This window comes from Malania oleifera, chromosome 1 (genome assembly GCF_029873635.1).
Source record: "Malania oleifera isolate guangnan ecotype guangnan chromosome 1, ASM2987363v1, whole genome shotgun sequence".
Classification (NCBI taxonomy): domain Eukaryota; kingdom Viridiplantae; phylum Streptophyta; class Magnoliopsida; order Santalales; family Ximeniaceae; genus Malania; species Malania oleifera.
Genome location: NC_080417.1, coordinates 121,251,188 through 121,270,733, shown reverse-complemented (window position 1 = coordinate 121,270,733; position 19,546 = coordinate 121,251,188). Strand labels below are relative to the sequence as shown.

Genomic DNA, 19,546 nt, shown 5'->3' with positions numbered 1-19,546 from the left:
TCAAGGATGGTAAGAAGGATGGCTCTCTCCCTCGAGTGAAGGACTCTCACTCACTCTTCTCGCTCTCTTGATTGAGACCTTGGCATTGCTAGGTATTGACGATGGGGGTTTTTTTGCGGTAGATAATGCTGAATCGATTAGAGCATAGTGAAGGCAAGTCCTTTGATTTGAGTATAAGGATGGGGAGAATCAATTTTTGCTTGTGGTCGAGAATAACATCTCTCGAAACAAATGGGTTAGGTTTTCTAAAGAAGTGGTGATTGGCTTGCTGATGGTTTGTCTTCCTTTGGTTGGATACAATGAGGATTTTGTACTTCCGATTGGGATTCACAAAGTATTGGATGTTGATAAGGTGGATGTTGGAAAGTATTTGGAATTAGGGTTGGAATGGAAGGAGAAGAAATTTTCGGTGTTTATTCCTAAAGGAGCTGATGGTGATGGGTGGCAAAGCTTCGCAAGAGATTTTTGCTAGATAGCAAAGGTGTTTCATGAAGTTTCGGGAGCTGTTGGTGCCGACAGTTCTTCACGCCTAAGGTCGTGGAGTTAGGTAGTGCTAGAAGGCAAAAGGAGGGAGGGAGAGGGTTGTAGGAGACGAGTTTATCATGAAAATCAGGGTGTGGTTGCTGAGAAAGAAAGACTGGTTGCTGGTGTGGAGGTGTGCTACATCTGAAAGATGCTGGGGCCTTTGAGCAAATTGTTTGAAATTGATCAACCAGAGCGTGGAGGTTTCTAGGATTTCGGATGGCATTGTGAATATCTTAGAGGTACTAGGCTTTTTGAGGAGGAGGCTACGAAAAGAATTGGGCCGGGTTGTATGTTACTCATGTTGGACCCAGCCTAAGTTGTTGAAAAAGGAGGCTTTTCTTTTTTGACTAAATTGGGCTAGTTATTTGAACATGCCCTATGTCTTGGTAAGCTTGACTCTATGGATCCAAAGGAAGCTCTTTTCGTATGGGCTTCTAGCAGAAGGGTCAAGAGGGTACTCAGGCTCAAGCATGCAGTATGGTGACTCAAGTACTTCTATTTCTTTATTGGTTCTAGGTAAAAGGTAGGTACCAAATTTTGATTTTATTGAGTATAGTGGAGGAGGTCTCTAAAAATCTGATATTGGAATCGAAATCCCGCATCCAGACTCCCAATATCTGAGTCGGATTGGTGAACCAATTCAAAAGTCTAGCAGTTTAGCTACGAAACAAGATGATATTGCCAAAACTATATCAAATTTTTGAAGCGGTAGTAGAAGTTGGCGTGGAAAAGAATAAAAAATAAGAAGCTGGGTTTGGGTAGAAATCTATTGATCATCGTTTTAACACCGATAGATTTGATGGGAACTAAGATTTATGCTTGTAGGAGGGGGCGTCTTGTATGGGTACTGAAATTAAGAAAGTTTTTTGATGAAAAGAAAGAAATTTCAGGTGAGTCAGTGCCGAAGTTACTAAGGAGAAGTTCTAAAGGTGAGTTTAGTACTATGGAAGATCCAAATGCTAAGAAGGCAGGATGTAGTAATGAGATTAGTAAAGAAAAAATGGTAAAGAATTTTTTTTGGGGGGGGGGGGGGTTGATTTTTGAGATCCAGAGTGATGATATTAGCGAGTTTGACTCTGGTGGGGGATTGCTGTTGTATGAGATTCGAGAAAAATATGGGTGTATTTCTATTTCCTGTGATGAAATAGGGGATTTATCGTATGTTCATCCTCCCCCACAAGGTTTGGAGGGAGTTTTAATAATATGGGTTTCTGTGCAGGGATGGAATTCTGCCCACACCTATGGTGGAGATTCCTAAGAAGGGTTTAGAAGCACAAAATCTTTTGGATAAAATGGATTTAAAATTAAGTGACATTGGAGGAAATGAAGTGTGTATGGATGGTGGTAAAAGTTGGAAGATGAAAGGATAAAGGGAATTAGCAAATTTGAAAAGTTGAGTAAACCATAAGGGAAAAGTGTTTGGAAAGGGGATTCTTGGGCTAAAAAAATTGTCTAGTTTTATTTTATAAGTACTGTGTGTGTGTGTGTGTGTGTTTTTTTTTTCAATGTTTCTGTTTTGGTGGACTCCTTGTTCCTGCATGTTGTACCTTCTCTTTATCTAATATACATTCTTTTGTTATCCCAAAAAAAAAAAAAAAAAAAAAAAAAAACCCTTTCCCAACCCTTTTCAACATTTTCACTCCAAGCATTCCTGATCAAAGATTGAAAAGACCTATGACCGAGCCATATATTTTCAAATCTAAATGGAGTTGGCCCCACTTAAACTTACTAGACTCTAAAAGAACAAGGAAATGATCTGACATTGGCCTAGATAAAACCCATTGAGGAAAATTAGGAAGCTCATCCTCAGACACTAGAAAACAAGAAACTATCTAAAACGACCAGCAACCTTCGCCTCCCTCCCAAAAATGACAAGGAAATAAAGCATTGCCCAGTGGAAGATCCTTCAACCCACAATCTTTAATAAAACTATTGAGGTTCTTAAATCTCAAACATAAACCTCCCACCCCCTTTCTTTTCCTTTGAAATCTCACCACATTAAAGTCACCCCCTGAAATCCACCTAGGATAACAAAAACCATATACAGGAAATAACTCATCCTGAAAATAAGATGTAAGAGTAGGTTTGGAAGGACCATAAACCGATGAGAATCACCACACACCCCCTACCTTTCACTTCCAACAAAGCAGACAAAGAAAAAACCCCACTAGGCTATCTATTCTAACAATTGAATGAGTATCCAAAAAATAAGGATCCCCCTAACTGCCCCTTGAGAAGGAAGGACCTCCCACTCCTTAAACCTACTCTCTTGGATACTATGAATGACTCCACCATCCACAGTCAAGTTTAGTTTCTTGGATAAGAACAATATCAAAACTCCTATTCAGAATTTCCCTAATAAGACCCCTCTTCTTACATCCAACATTCCAACTAATGATCCTCATAACTTAACCCGTTTTTTTCTACTTGGATATGAAAATTATTGATGATAAATAAGTCAAAATGTATGGGGATCCGATTTGGTGGTTTAAGCGTACCATGATTTTAAATGGCATACTGACTAAGCCTATTCCATATAGAACTATGTACCTCATTAATAGTGCACCCTATTCTTGTACCCCATATCACAATCAAAAAACACTGTTTTCTAGGTAACAGTGGTAGGAACCCTAGGCAAAGGACTTGAAAAAAGTTGCCTATTTTCCATGGCTTGGCGACGAATGTTGCCTAGGGCAGGCTCCTGCATTTGTTGCATCTTTGGAGGAATTGGGGTACAGATTGGACAAGATCTAGAGGTTTTGGGGACTGAACTAGAGTGGTTAGTATCCTGGACCAACTCAAAATCTGTTTTTCTATGTTTCTACCTGGGCCCTGATAGATTGCTTCCCTAGGTGCTTCTCACACGAGGTAAGTTGATGTTCTATTTGTTGACCTATTAAGGTACTATTTCACTGCAGAAATTAGCCTTTCTTTTGCAGATTTGAGTTTGTTAGCCGACTTGTGGATTTTGGTTATGGTTTCTTGAAGGGGAGACGAGTTAGTTTGATTGTCTCAATTTCCTTCAGCATGGTAGCATGAGCTTCTTTTAAGTTTTCAATGGTCATGATAGGCGAAAATGTGGACAAGGAGGTTAGGCGTGTTGATATTAGTCTCGAGGCAACTCAAATGCTAACAATTTTTACTATTATTGATAATCGCGACAAGTATGTGAAGTGAATGAGTGCTTATGTTCAGGGAATTGATGAGATGCAAAATCATGATAATGCCTTTTTTTTTTTTTAAATTAATAGATATAAATGTTTTAATTTTTAATTTGGCAATAGAGGAATGTGAAGGCAATGGGTAACTCATCCTATAAGCTACCTATAAAATTGGCAGTCACAATTTTTAAAGTTGGAACTCACATCTTTCATGAAGTCCCAAAGCCTACTGATTGAATGTTTGTCCAACCGAAAATTATTGGGCTGATGAGCTGCACCAATTTGATGGGTAACTATGAAACCATCGATGAGTTTTGTGGAGAAACTAAGTGTGAACCAACAAGCCAATTAGTTGTGGAGAAGAGTGTGATTTCAAACAAAAAGAGGGAGAGAAATTCTAGTCATGAGTCCCCTCTCATTCTCTTGCTCTTTTTTTTTTTTTGACTTTTTTTTTTTTTTCCTTTCGAAGGAGTGGATTGCATCAAAAGGCGTTAAGGCTGGGTTGGTACAGCCTGAGTTGAGCTAGTCAACAAGTTGGGTTTCGGTTTGATGTAGGTGGTTGGTTGGGCTTTATGTGGTTAGTCTGGTCTTTGTTATTACTTGCAGGAGACAGGAGTAAGGTAAAAAGCAGAGAAGATGAGAGGACGGGGGCTTATGTTGGTTTGGGATGGCAGAGCCATGAATCTGCAATGGTGAAATTGCAGAGCAGCCAGCTTGCAGAGTTGCGACTAGCTGGTGAAGCTTCGGGGATGCTGGGGCTGTGACCTGTGATTGAAGGGAAAGGAGATTCCTGTGGATGATTTGGGATTGAAGAAGGAAGATCTGCTTGTTGGCCTTCTCGATCAAGGATTCAAGGACGAAGATGGTGGTCATGCTGCTGCCATACTAGCAGCAGTAGGTGGCTGAGGGCTCTGAATAGTGGCTGTGGTGAAGCTGTGATGGGAGATCGAGAATTGAGATGTGGCTCTGGTATCAAATTAATGCAGGACTGATTGGCACAAGAGGAGTATGCTGAGAGAAAATAGTAGGAAAATAAGACAGACAGTAAAAATGAAGATAAAACTGAATCTAGGGCTTAATGCTCAATGTCCCAATCTGCCTCTCATGGTTACACTTCAGGCCTTTGTATAGGCTTTCTCTTGTTACTAAATAACAACAAAATCTTCTAGGAAATAATATCAAATCTTAATTAGTGAAACATAATATTAAATCCCTAAAATTAGACCAGCAAATAATTTTAAAATATTTAAATCATAAAAGCCTAGATAATCATAAAGATCATGTATTATGTTTGTTGAATAATTGGGTGAAATGGAAGACCTAGTAAAAAAATAGGTCTCTCCCTTTATTTATAATATATGTCAAAGTACATACAATGGCCATAATACCCTTACTAACTATTACTTGTTAACATAACACTCGCACACTAACAATGCTAATAACTAAGATAACCATCAACACCCCCCCGCAAGCTGGAGCATATATATATCATATGATCCTAGCTTGTTACAAATGAATTTAACATGAGCACCCCCGAAGGCTTCAGTAAATAAATCAGCAAGCTGCAAATCAGACTTCACATAAGTGGTGGTAATGAGCTTTTGCACAAGTTTCTCTTGAACAAAGTGGCAAGCAGCTTCAATGTTTTTGTCCGCTCATGGAAGATTGGGTTGGAAGCAATATGAATGGAAACTTGATTATCACATATCAACTCCATAGATTGAGAATGTGGAAAACCCAATTCTTCCAACATGTTCTTTAACCAAACAAGTTCACATGTAGTGTGAGCCATGACCTTATACTCTGACTCAGCACTTGACCTAGTCACCGCAGTTGGTTTTTTACTCTTCCAAGAAACCAAATTTCCACCAACAAGAATACAGTACCCGGTTGTAGATCTTCTATCAAAAGGTGACCTGGCCCAATCTGCATTAATATATTCCTAAATATGAGTGTGGCCTCGATCTTGATATAAGAGACCTCTCCCAGGTGCACCTTTGAGATATCTCAATGTGTGAATTATTGCATCTCAGTGACTTGTTCTTGGGGAATCAAGAAATTGACTCACAACACTTGTTGCGAAAGATATATTTGGCCGAGTGATTGTGAGATAATTCAACTTTCCAACAAGTATCCGATATCGTCCTAGGTTGGGCAACAAATCACCCATATTTGGTACTAGCGTACTGTTAGGATCCATAGTTGTATCAATGGGTTTGGATCCCAATAGTCTAGTCTCATCCAAAAGATCAAGAACATGCTTCCTCTGCGACAAGACAATTTCGGTATGAGATTTCGATACATCTATACTCAAGAAGTACTTTAGTAGTCCCAAATCATTTGTTTGAAACTTAATTTGCAGGAAATGCTTTAAGGCTCTGAATACCTTGATCATCATCACTAGTAATTAGGGGTGAGCATAATTCGGGGAGACCCGAATTAACCGAATTAGCCAACCAATTTTGGTCGGTTCGGTTCGGTTAAGAAACAGGTTCGGTTCAGTTATGGATTTACCAAATTTTGGGTATTCGGTTATCGGTTCGGTTTGGATGAATTTTAATTCGGTTAACCGAATTACCTGAATTAATAATTAATTAAAATTTAAATATGAATTAGTAATATATATATTATATAATTTATATGTTAAAGGCGTAGGCGGAATCGGGGAAAGGCACGCGGAGCCGCGGTCTATCCCTTGGGGAGTTCGGACCTGGGTGGTTGGGCATGTCGAAAAACCTCTTCGGCGACGATGACGACGACGTTTGGCCATTCCCAATTCCCAAATTCAAAATCCCAACTTCCCCAATTTGATCCCCAAATGCCAAATCCCATTTCTCTTCTGGTTCTTAGTTTCTTAGGGTTAGAAACTTAGAAAATTCAAGTTTCAACTTTCAGATTTGGGTGTCAAAACTCATTACTCAGGCGTGATTCATGAAGCGGTGCAGGTGATTCTTGTTCTAATTGTGTTCATGTAACTGTGTTTGTTAGAGAGAGCAAGGCCGAGGGTTTTGTGGAATCGTGTTCATCAGAGAGAGTAGCTAAGCAGTCAGCAGGTGATTCGTGTTCGTGCAATCGTGTTTGTGAATCGCCTCTTCGCGGCTTCGCCTAAGCAGCTGAGCCCCTCTTCCCAGTTCCCATCCCGATCGGCTCACTCTCTTCCCTGAGTTCCCGCTTCGCGGCTACGCCTGAGCCCCTCTTCCCAGTTCCCGTCCCGATCTACTCACCCTCTTCCTTGGAATTGGTAAACAGTTTACAATTATATTAAGTTTTTAATAATTAATTTTAAATTATTTTGGTTAAATTAGGTTAACCAAATTACCTGAGAAGGTAATTTGGTTGGGTGTAGTTCGGTGATCCCCTTGTGTTCGGTCGGTTCGGTTAACAGAAATCATTAACCAAAAAATTCTGTTAATTTGCTTAATTAACCTAATTTGGCCGAACCGACCATTTGCTCACCCCTTCTAGTAATCTCAATGTCATCCATATACACAATAAGTCGAATCCTTCTAGATAAAGTATGACGATGAAATACAAAATGATCTACTGCACACCGTTGAAGGCCAAACTCAAGTATTACATCACTAAAAAATCAAACCATGCCCTTGGAGGTTGTTTTAAACCATAGAGTGACTTTTTGAGCCAACACACAAAGCTTGACTCTTCCAAAGCAACAAACCCAAGTGGTTGCTCCATATAGACCTCCTCTTGAAGATCTCTATGTAGAAAAGCATTCTTCACGTCTAATTGGTGTGGAGGCCAATGATAGGTGGTGGCTAAGGAGATGAACAAACGTACTACGGCAAGTGTGGCTACTGCGGGGGCCAGGGGGGGGGGGGGAACATGTTCGAATAGTCTAGGCCATACACTTGAGTATATCCCTTAGCAACAAGGTGGATCTTCAATCGAGCCAGGGAACCATTTGGATTAACTTTCACAGTAAACACCCAACGACAACCAACCACAAACTCATTAGGAGGAAGACGTACCAAGTCCCATGTATCATATTCTGTAGAGCATGCATCTCTTCTATCTTTGCATTCCTCTACCTAGAATGGGATAGGGCTTTAGAAATAGACTTGGGAAGAGCAATAGAATATAGGTTACTAACAAAACAGTAGTATGAGGGTGACAAGAAATTGCAAGAAACAAAATTAGAGATTGGATGCTGGGTACAAGTGCGCTTACCTTTTCGATCAACAATAGGAGGATCAACCACTTGGGGAACAAGATCATTTGACAAGGAAACTGGAGGCGTAGAATTGGAAGCTGGAGGAGACTCTCTTCCTTTTAGTTGTCGTGTATACACTTGCCAAATTGGGACAGTCCAAGCGATGAGAAGGACTCAAATTGGATAAAGATGTAGGAGGACTAGATGAAGGAAATAAGTTAGGATTGGGTAGGCTAGGTAGAGGAAGAGACTCATCAAGGTAAAAAAAACTCAATTAATCAAAATTGTACAGTGTAGAATAAAAAAAGGTGACATCAGTAGAGACAAATAATCGATATAAAGTGGGACTGTAACATCGATATCCTTTTTGAGTATAGGAATAACCTAGAAAAATATATTTGATAGCATGAGGATCCAATTTATCCCTTCCTGGACTTAACTGATGAACGAAGGACAAACAACCAAATATACAAGGAGGAAGGGAGAACAAAGGAGTCTTAGGGAAGATAATTGCATATGGAATTTTACCACCAAGGACAAAAGATGGCATTTTATTGATGAGAGAACACGCAATGAGCATAACATTACTCCAAAAAACTTTGGGGACATTCATTTGATACAAAAGGGTTCAAGTGACTTCAAGAATATGTCTGTTTTTCCTTTCCACAACTCCATTTTGTTGTGGAGTGTGGGCACAAGATGACTGATGGATCATGCCGGAGCTGTCATATAGGTACTGAATTGAGTACTGAAGTACTCTTTAGCATTATCACTGCGAAGTATTCGTATTGGCATATCAAACTAAGTTCTTATTTGAGAACGGAAGGCACAAAAGATATTAAACTCAGAACGATCTTTCATCAAATGCACCCAAATCATTCTAGAATGGTCATTGACAAAAGTGATAGTATCGAAACGCCAACTTTGACATTACATAACTAGGGCCCCAAACATCAGAATGGGCTAACATAAACTCATCTTCGGATCCTGAATAAGAACAGAAGTAGGAAAGAAGGTTACAGTGCAATTTAGTGACTTAGTAATTTTGCTAATAGACATGAGATTAAAGGGAGATTTAGGAATGTAGAGAATAGAAGAAAGAGAGATGGAGTGAGTAGGATTTACTTCCTATTCCCTTAGCAGCAGTAGTGGACCCATCAGCAAGGGTAACTCGAGGTAAATTTGTAGAATACTGGAGAGTAGAAAAGAAGTTAGTGACACTTGTTGTATGGTCAGTAGCAGTAGGATCGATAACCCAGGAACTAGTGGGAGAGATACTGGATGACATACAGATGGTATGTTTACTTTTTTGAGCAAAAGATGCAATGTGATGAGATGCTTGTTGGGATGCCTGATACTGCAGGAACTTAAAATACTCTTCCTCTGAAACAACTATAGTACACTGCTCACTCAAACAAGGAACTGATGAGGGAGACACTTTTGGGATTTGGGAACTCCATCCCAACACTAACACAACCTTGATAGAGCCGCAAATCAAAAACACGCGGCAGGCACCATGTTTTTCAAATTCACCAACACAAATACAACCTCGATAGAGCAGCAAATCAAAAACACATGTGGGCACCGTGTTTTTCAAATTCACTTACTCGATCCCAACATAAACAACTTTCGACAATTGATGCAAGCCACAAGCCCTCAATGTACCAATAAAAAAACACAACAAATATTGCTGTCAGGCTCAATAAACTCAATAAACATTGACAAACAGCTTCGAGAAGCACCAAACAACCATTTCTTGGATGTCATAAATGAGCAACTAAAAAAGGTAAGATCTTTGAACAGAAAACATCACAAAAAGCTTCAATAATATGTTTATAGAGAGATTAGAGCCCTGCTGGAAGAATTCAGGTCAGAAACATGCCTGAAATTTTTGTCTCGAGCCAGCGTGTGAGGTCAGCCCTGGAAGCCTTCAATTGGTGTGTGAGGGCGCAGTGGGGAAGCTGCCAGAGATGAGATTTCAGTAGGGGGCAGATCGGCAGTGTCTGGGTGACTGGTGTTGTTTTTGCAAACTCTATTGTAGATTTTGTGTTCCTGAACTGGCAGTGTTGCCTAGGAATTTTCCTGCAAATTCTCTGGCTTCTGGCACCTTCTGGCTATTTTTTAGGGCTGTAGTGTTGCTGGAAATTCTTATATGATGGTAGACATGCAGCAGATCTAGCGTTTTGGGCTTACGTTTTGATGGTGGCTGTGACAATTAGTGTTTAGGTGTCAGAATCTTCCTCGGATACCATGTTGAATAATTGGGTGAAAGGGGAGACCCCCTAAAAAGGATGGGTCTCTCCCTTTATTTATAATATATGTCAAAGTACATACAATGACCATAATGCCCTTACTAACTCACTCTTGTTAACATAACACACACACACACATGCACTAACGATGTTAATGACTAAGATAACCATCAACAAGGCCTATGCCTATGGCAGACACAAAGATCTTGCTGGGTGTGACCTTCAACACTTGGGTTACCCATGAATGTAACAATAAAGGTCTAGGAGGATTTGGATAAGCTGTTTGGTGTAATGGGAGAGAGTTGGGTGCCCCTGTATCTGCAGAAGATGTATTAACCATTTCTTTCACTGGTTTTGGCAGAAGGAAGGCTAGGGCAGCCTTACGAAGGTTTAGCATATATTTGCTATTTTTTGGGGGGTTATGAATGGAACAGATCGCAAGGATTTTCTCTGGGAAAAAAAATTAATTTGGGAGTTGGTCTGGGATAAGATCCAGTTCTTAGCATCACTTTGGTGTGTTGGTTTTGGTTTTTTTGGAGGAAATAGTTTCTAGGAGATTCAAAGAGATTGGAGGAATATTTTGGCTTGTTGAGTTTTTCTTATTTCTGTAGGCTTTTGTTGTCTTTTCTGGTTTGTTCCAGATTTTCTTTGGGAGATCTCATTTGCCATCTTATACATTTTTTTCCCATTAATATAATTTTCTTTTGCTACCAAAATAAAAACAATAAAGGTCTGGGAATTGTATTCTTCAACATGATTTATTGCATTTGAGAAACCTCCCTAATTATAAAGGTCTGACAATCACCAATGAAGGCACCTTGACATATATAATTCAACATTATCAACATTATCACAGGTGGTTTAGACAAATAAAGGTATTGAGTCTTTCTTTGTGTCATACGGATCAATGGGGTGGATTTACAATGGCTGGGAACCCTATATCCCATAGTCAGAGTGCCTTCATTGGTGATTGTCAGACATTGGATGCAGCTTTGATTAGGATGGGCATTTGTTGGGTTAAACTGCCGAGCAGTTTGGGTCAGCTTGGTTTAGTTACAAAAATTAGTGATTAGGTTGTGGTTTGAAAATTTTGTTAGGAAGCTAGTTTCATTTGAGTTGTGGCTTGATAAATGTTAAAAAAAGAAAAGAAAAAAAAGGATGCAGTTTGCAGTTTGCTCTATGTGTGATCATATATAAAAGTTCAAATTTAATGTCTAAAGTTCAAAACTGTTTGAAATCATCCTGAACTATCAATGGTTGTTAAATGATTCATGGTTTGGCCAGTATGCCGTTTGGTTACAGTTTGTAATTTCTCCAAACAGTGGAAGGTTGATTCGACTTTGGTTTCAGCATGAAAGCTCACCTCTAGCTTTTATGGTGAATGAGGTTGTGGAAGATGCTGTTAGAAGAGGAAGGAAAGGTGTTCGTTTGATTGAAAATTTTAAAAAGATTACGATAATGTTAGTTGGGTATATTTGAATAAAGTTTTGGGCTTGAGGTGGAGGAATCTTTATTTTTATTTTTTTATATTTTATATTTTATTATTATTATTATTTAGGATTTTTAGTATTAATGAATGGGGAGTCCAAGTTGTCCTTTGAAGCTTCATGGTGTGCTAGATGAAGGGATTCATTATTCCCTTTTTAATTCACTATTGTGAATTAAGAGAAGAAAACCACCTGACAATCATTGACATTTACGTGAAAATACAGACTCGAAGGAACAAAATCCCGTTAAAGATCATGAAAGAAGAATGGGTGCATTGTGCAATACGGTTGGACTAAAAAGCTGAGGGAAAATTGTGCCTCTCCCACCACAAAAAAACAATAAAAAAAACAAAGAAATATTCCTCCACCCTGACAATCACCCAAATATGACTCTGAGGGCGTCAGTCCACTATTTTTAATATAAGGATAGAGCTCTGAAGAATCTTGAAAATGAGTTCCCTAGAATTCTTATAAAAAAAGTCCACTTCCAATATTTGCTTCCCAATTGTTCTTGTCTAAACCACAAACTTGGTTTTAGTCAATTTGTGCAAAAGGGAGTTATTTTGCTAAGACAACTGCTACAACCACTTCCCAACAAGAGTATTGTCCTTAAATACCAAATCACCAAGAAATCCAAGACTAGACCTCCCTAATTATAAGACCTGCAAAGCCTCCCAACTGATGTAATGATCACCCTTCTCATCCATACCTTGCCAAAGAAAGTCTCTTCACTGTATTTTATGACTCGCCTTGCCAAAGAAAGTCTCTTCACTGTATTTTGTGACTCGCCACCCATTTCTATTCACAAAGATAGACATAATAAGGGGAGTGGAAGGAAGACATTCTTGAATTCAGGCAATAAGCCCATCAAAATAAAAAAGAGAGCCTTTTCCATCTATCTAGACATTTAGAGACCTTTACCAATAATAGGTCAAAATGCAACAGGGTGAGGACTACAAAGGAACACTTAATGCTTCAAATGTCATTGCAAAATGTTACAACCTGCTAAAGAAGCCAGATTCAAAGTTAAAAATGGGGATCCAATTAATGTCAACAATCCCACTCTTTCCTGTATTAATTTTCGGCCCTGAGACTCAAAAGTAAGGATGTTAAGGACAATACAAAAGGAAATCTGTCATTAGACAAGAAAACATTATCATCTGTGAACTACGAATGAGACAACATCTTCTTTAGGCACAATGATTCCATCCTTTTGACAATCCTTTCAAGTTGGAGCCAAACCACCCAACCCAGCTGCCAGAAGAAAGAATACAAATGGTCAAAGATCTCCGTCTCACCCTCATTGATGCTGGAAATTAGATCTTATCAATAACTGCAGCAAAAGCTGCACAGTAGACCTACATCTTCCCAGGTTTCCTCCTCATTATCTAAAATCAAACCCTTTTTCATTGAAAACCGTATCAATAAAACTTGACCTCACTTGGTCATAAGATTTCTTAAAATCAAATTTGAAAGTAACAGATGTACTGTTCCTCATCCAACATCCTTAACATCAGAACAGCATCAAAGACGTGCCTTCCACTAATTAAAGCACTCTCAGAAATCCAGATATTATACTGCGAAATATCTCTCTTCTTATTAGCTCATTGCGGTAATATTCTACTAACTAGTAACTAGATTAAATAGGCCTAAAATCTTTCACTTTAATAGAAGTCTCCATCTATATATTGATGTTAAGATTTGATTAAAAATGAATGACCTAACTTGAAGATAGGTCTCTCCCTCTATTTATAATACAAATATAAATACTTTCTAATGACAATAATATCCTTACTAACTCTCACTAATTAACATACTAACACACTCAATAATAAAAGTACTAAAAGATATATATAACCTCTAACACTCCCCCTTAAGCTGGAGCATAAATGTCATAAGCTCCTAGCTTGTTACAAATGAATCTAACACGAGCAGCCCTCAACGATTTGGTAAACAAACCAGCAAGCTGCATGTACGATTTCACATAAGCTGTTGTAATGAGCTTCTGTATGAGTTGCTCCTGAACAAAGTGGCAATTAACTTCAATGTTCTTCGTCCTCTCTTGAAAGACCGGGTTGGAGGCAATATGGTGAGCATTTTGATCATCAGACATCAACTTCATAGGTTGAGAATGCAGAAAACCCAATTCTTCCAACATGTTCTTCAACCAGACAAGTTCACAAGTAGTGTGAGCCATAGCTCTATATTCTGATTCAGCACTTGACCTTGCCACCACATTTTTTTTCTTACATTTCCAAGAAACCAAATTACTACCAACCAAGATACAGTATGTGGTGGTGGATCTCCGATTAGAAGGTGATCTAGCTCAATTTGCATCTATATATCCATAAATATAAGTGTGACCCTGATCATGATATAAAAGACCTCTCCTAGGTGCACATTTGAGATGTCTCAAAACACGAATTACTGCATTCCAATGACTTGTCTTCGAAGAAATTAGAAATTGACTCACAATTCTTGTTGCAAAAGATATATCCGACTAAATAATTGTGAGATAATTCAACTTTCCAACAAGTCTCTAGTATTGTCGAGGATTAGGTAGCAAATCACCCATATCCGACATTAACTTGCTATTACGATCCTTGGGTGTATCAGCTGGTTTAAATCCCAACAAGCCATTTTCATCTTATAGATCAAGAACGTACTTCCTTTGTGACACAATAGATCCGATACGAGATCTCGATACTTCTATACCCAAGAAGTATTTCAACGATCCCAAATCTTTGGTCTAAAACTTAGTCTATAGAAAAAGTTTGAGACTATGAATACCTTTATCATCATCACTTGTAATAACAATATCATCCACATAAACAATAAGAAGGATGTTACCTGATGATGTATGATGATAAAACACAGAATGATCCACAACACATTGTTGAAGACCAAACTCAAGTATTGGGAGACTGCTTTAAACCATATAAAACCTTCTTGAGCTAACACACTAAGCTTGATTCCCCCTGAGCAATAAACCCAGATGGTTGCTCCATATAAACCTCCTCCTCAAGGTCACCATGCAAGAAGACATTTTTTACATTTAGCTGATGCAAGGGCTAGTGACAAGTAGTAGCCAAGGAGATGAACGGATGTGTAGATGTAAGTTTGGCAACCAGAGAAAAAGTATCAGAATAATCTAGACCATACACTTGAGTGTATCTCTTAGCATCAAGAGGAGTCTTTAGACGAGCCATAGAACCATCAAGGTTGACTTTAATAGTATAAACCTAGAGACAACCAACCACGGACTTGTCAGGAGGAAGAGATACCAAGTCCCAAGTACCATTGTCATGTAAAACATTCATCTCTTCAACCATAGCATCCCTCCACCCTAAATGGGCTAAGGCTTCTGAAACAGATTTAGGAAGGGTAGTAGATGATAGAGCAGTGACAAAACAATAATAGGAGGGTGATAAAGAGTCATAAGAAACATAGTTAGAAATGGGGTGTTGAGTACATGTGTGTTCACCTTTTTTTAACAACAATAGGAGGATCAACATCATGGGAAGTATGATCATCAGATGAGGAAACCAAAGGCATGCTAGTAGAAGCTAATGGGGAGACCATTCCTTGGAGTTGCCGTCGTAAAGACTTTTAAAAATTTGGATGATCAAGGTGATGAGAAGGACTCAGACTACATGGAAACTCAGATATGTTGGGTTGGGCAAGGATAGCAATGTAGAATTTGGAAGACTAGGCAAAGGAAGAAACTCATTAAGCTCAGAAGCGCTCAGTGACTGGGTATAGTAAGGTGTAGACTCAAAGAAAGTAACATCAGTAAAAATAAAGAAGCGATGCAACACAAGACTATAACAACACCATCCCTTTTGAGTATATGAGTAGCCTAGAAAGACACATTTTATAGCACGGGGATCCAACTTATCCACCCTAGGAGTTAGTTGATGAACAAAGGATACACACCCAAATATATGAGGAGGAAGAGAAAATAAAGGTGAATTAGGAAAGAGAATGGAGTAGGGAATTTTACCACTAAGAATAGAGGATGACATTGTGTTGATCAGATAACAAACAGTAAGTACAACATCACTCCAAAACACTTTAGGTACATGCATTTGATAAAGTAAGTGCGAGTGATATCAAAATGTTTAGAATGATTTTTTATTAAATATAACCAAGCCATTCTTGAATAATTTTCCACAAAGGTTACAAAGTACCAAAAACTCAACTTGGACACGACTCTACTAGGACCCTATACATTTGAATGAACTAGCATAAAAAGGCTTGTAGCCCGTTTATTAACCCGAGAAGCGAAAGAAACACGATGGTGCTTTCCCAACTGACAAGACTCACAATCGAGACTAGACATAGACCTCAAACTAGGAACAAGACAACTTTTCTAGTGAAGGATGACCCAAACGACAATGAATTTGGAAAGGTGTGGCAGCAATAGTACAAACAGTATAAGGAGATAGTGGCTTAAAATGAGGGGTCCACTAGCTTCATGCCCTCTGCCAATCGTCTTCCTCGTCTTCAAATCCGGAATAACCACAAAATCAGGGAAGAATGTCACTTGAACAATTCATGGATTTAGAAATTTTGCTAAAGGATATAAGATTGAAAGGAAATTTGGGAATATATAGGAAGAGAAATAGAAGAAGTGGGATTTATATTCCCAATTCCCTTGACTATAGTAGTGGATTAATCAACAAGAGTAACAAAAGGTAAATTTGCTGGATATTGAATAGTGGAGAAAAAGCTAGGTATACTTGTGATATGATTAGTGGCACCAGAGTCTATGACCCAAGGGCTAGGACGAAAAGTACTAGATGACAAACATACTGTGTGCTTACCTGATTGGGCAAGAGATGCGATGGGAAGTGAAGCTTGTTGTGACACTTGATACTGCTGGAACTTGGAATACTCTTCTTTTGACATAGAGATAGTATGTTGCCCCCCACTCAACCCCAAAGGTGAGGAGTCTGTGGGGGCTGCATTGGCTGCCCCCAAAGGTGTGGAGTCAGTGGTGGCTACATTGCCAACACGTGAAGGTCAGCCATGAAGATCCCAACACTGCTTAATACTATGATTATTCCGTCCACAATGAGTGCACTTGCGAGGTGTACCTGTGCCTCATCCGTCTCTACCACTAGACTACTTGAACCACCGCAATAACTTTTGCGGTTGTTTGGTAAAGAACTGGAGTTGGAGTCACTCTGTGTAGCAAAGGCTGTCTTCTCAGAGCTAGATGCAAGAACAGGAGAAAGCGTGCTAAAGGAAGTATGAAGGACACGAGAATAAACATCAGAAAATGATGGCAGCACGACAATATTGAGTACCTAGGACTGAACTACCTCAAACTCAAGCCTTAAGCTTGCTAGAACACAAAGAATTGTCATCTGCTCCCTCTGCTTCTGCATCTCACAAATGTCGGCAGTTATAGGTTGCACGACGTTAAAGTCCTCATGAATATGCTTCGTCTCTCTGAAATAATCTGCAATGCTCCTATCTCCTTGTTGTAACTGAAAGTACTCCGGGGATAAATCATACATACGTCTAATGTTACTGGAGTAAAGAAGTTTGACATAGTCCCAAATCTCCTTGCACGTGTTTAGATGCATACACATTCGTGCAATTTGTGGCTCTATCGATTTCCATAAGAGGGATACAATCAAGGCATCTTCGTGAACCCAAACATCTTCATCAGAAGACTCAGATTGGAGCAAATGTTCAGATTTCCCTAATCTTGCTAAATAAATTTGAATAGCTTTAGATTGAACATAGTTCTTTTCATCTAATTTTTGAGTCATTTGCAGCAGCGATGTAGCAAATAAACTTCTGGGATTCATAGATTCCATCCTAACACTCACAAATTAGCAATCACACCAAAAACAAGAAGAACAATAAAAAATAATTGGGACAATCGCAAACTATGTGAAGCATCGACACAACGACGGACGAGGTGAACAACTCACTGATGGATATAGCACTGCCACAGCACTCACAAACAGCAACACACCAAAAACTAGAAGTAGAATCAATAATCGGAACAATCACAAACCATGGGAAACACCGACAACCATGGACAAAGTGAACAATTCATGGACAGATATAGCATTGCTACAGCCTCACAAGTGAACATACAGATGCTGCCACGGCTCCAAAAAACTCACAAGGAAGCCTTCACAAACCTTGAACATTAACGAAATACCATGAGTGCATGGTCGAAAAAGGTTGAATTTTTGAGCAAAAAATTGGCCTAACAGCTTGACAATATAGTCTAAATAAGGAATCAGAGCATGGTAGAAGAAAAAAAAAAGAAAAAGTGGCTAGAAGTGCTCTCAAGTGCCGGCACTTGGGGTTGGCCCTTTCGGCATTTGGCCGGTGCATAGGGGCACGTGGGAGGCCCTCCGGTAATGGGGTTTTGTGGCGTGGGTCGTCAGGGGGGGGGGGGGGGGGGTTGGGTCTGATTATGGGTATATGGTAGGTTTTGTGATTTATTATGGGATGGGGGTGGATTAGGGAAGAACAGCCTCATGAATGGTGTTTTTTCTGTGATGGCTGAGGGAAATAGGGTTTAGATAGGATCATGCTCTGATACCATGTTAAGATTTGATTAAAAATGAATGACCTAACTTGAAGATAGGTCTCTCCCTTTATTTATAATACAAATTAAAATATATTATAATGACAATATTACCCTTACTAACTCTCACTAAATAACATACTAACACACGTAATAATAAAAATAATACTAAAAGACATATATAACCTCTAACAAATGATATTCATGGCCTTGCTAAGTTGGGAGGCAAACTCTGGCTAATATGAGTCACTGTATTGGGATTCTTTTGTAGTGTACTACCCAGGGATTTTGGGAGGTACTCAAAGGTCTTCCAATTTTATACTTGTTTTATATTGGGTTTGGCCTTCCTGTAATTGTATTTACCTTGGTTGCAATATTTACTATCCTTTGTGTATTGATTTCATTTATTTCATTTTTTGCAATGATATTCAATTGGGTCTAGAATGGCTCTGAAGTGCAAAATGTTATAACAAATCTGCCCTTAAATTATATCAATGTTTTAAAAGGTGAAGGCATAAGGTCAGGTATTTTAACCCTTAAGAGGCGAGGCATAAGCCTTAACGCATTGAGGCATAAGCCTTCCAAGAAAATTTATTTTTAGACAAAAATATGGAAATAAATTATATATATTTTAAACACTGAAAAAATTAAGAAAATCACAAATATAATGTAACAAATAATTAAATATAATTTGCATACTACTTGCTGGCCATGCAAAAATTGCCAACTTGAATTTATTCCATATAATCATCACAAGAGATCGCTATAATGTTACGAAGTTCAAATTATTTTCAAGATCTAAGATGCAACTCTCAATTATTTTGGAAAGGTTAAGGTTCAAGAGTTTTAGAAATCAACTAATATTATGACCTTTTATATTAGCATGGAGTTAAAATTTTCTACCCAGATCTACTTGAGAATCACATGCCCAAAATGCTTAAGCCTTAAAAGGTGCACTAGGCATGCCTTTTATACAAATGTGTAAGCCTGAGCGTGTAATATCTTAGCCTTTTTTTGGGATTTGGTAGTTTAGATTGAGCCTCAATGCATTTGAGGCATGCCTTTCCTTGAGGCAAGCCTCGATTGAGCCTCTTGAAACATTAAATTATTTTCTCAATGGTTTTTTTTTTCCCATTTTTTTTTGCCCCAGAGAGAACTTTTCTTGGTATGGGTTCATGATAATATCCAAGTCCTTGACTCTTATTGTTGTACGTAAAATCATAATTATAATCTTGAACCAGACTATGGCAACAGTACTATCTTGCCTAAATGATCAGATTCTTTATAAAATCAAAAAATTATAGGATTATGCTATGATGGGTAGGATCAATGGGATTTGTAGGGTGGTTGTAGCATTATATGTTCTTACAATAAACCAAAAAATGAATTTTCTA

At 38.7% G+C, this 19,546-nt stretch overlaps 1 protein-coding gene across 24 annotated transcripts in view; it reads left to right on the top strand.

The window, feature by feature from the left end:
- The window catches only part of LOC131154541 (uncharacterized), a 36,978-nt gene that overhangs the window by 16,360 nt on the left and 1,072 nt on the right, over positions 1-19,546 (top strand). The gene's annotated exons all lie outside the window — the stretch shown is intronic.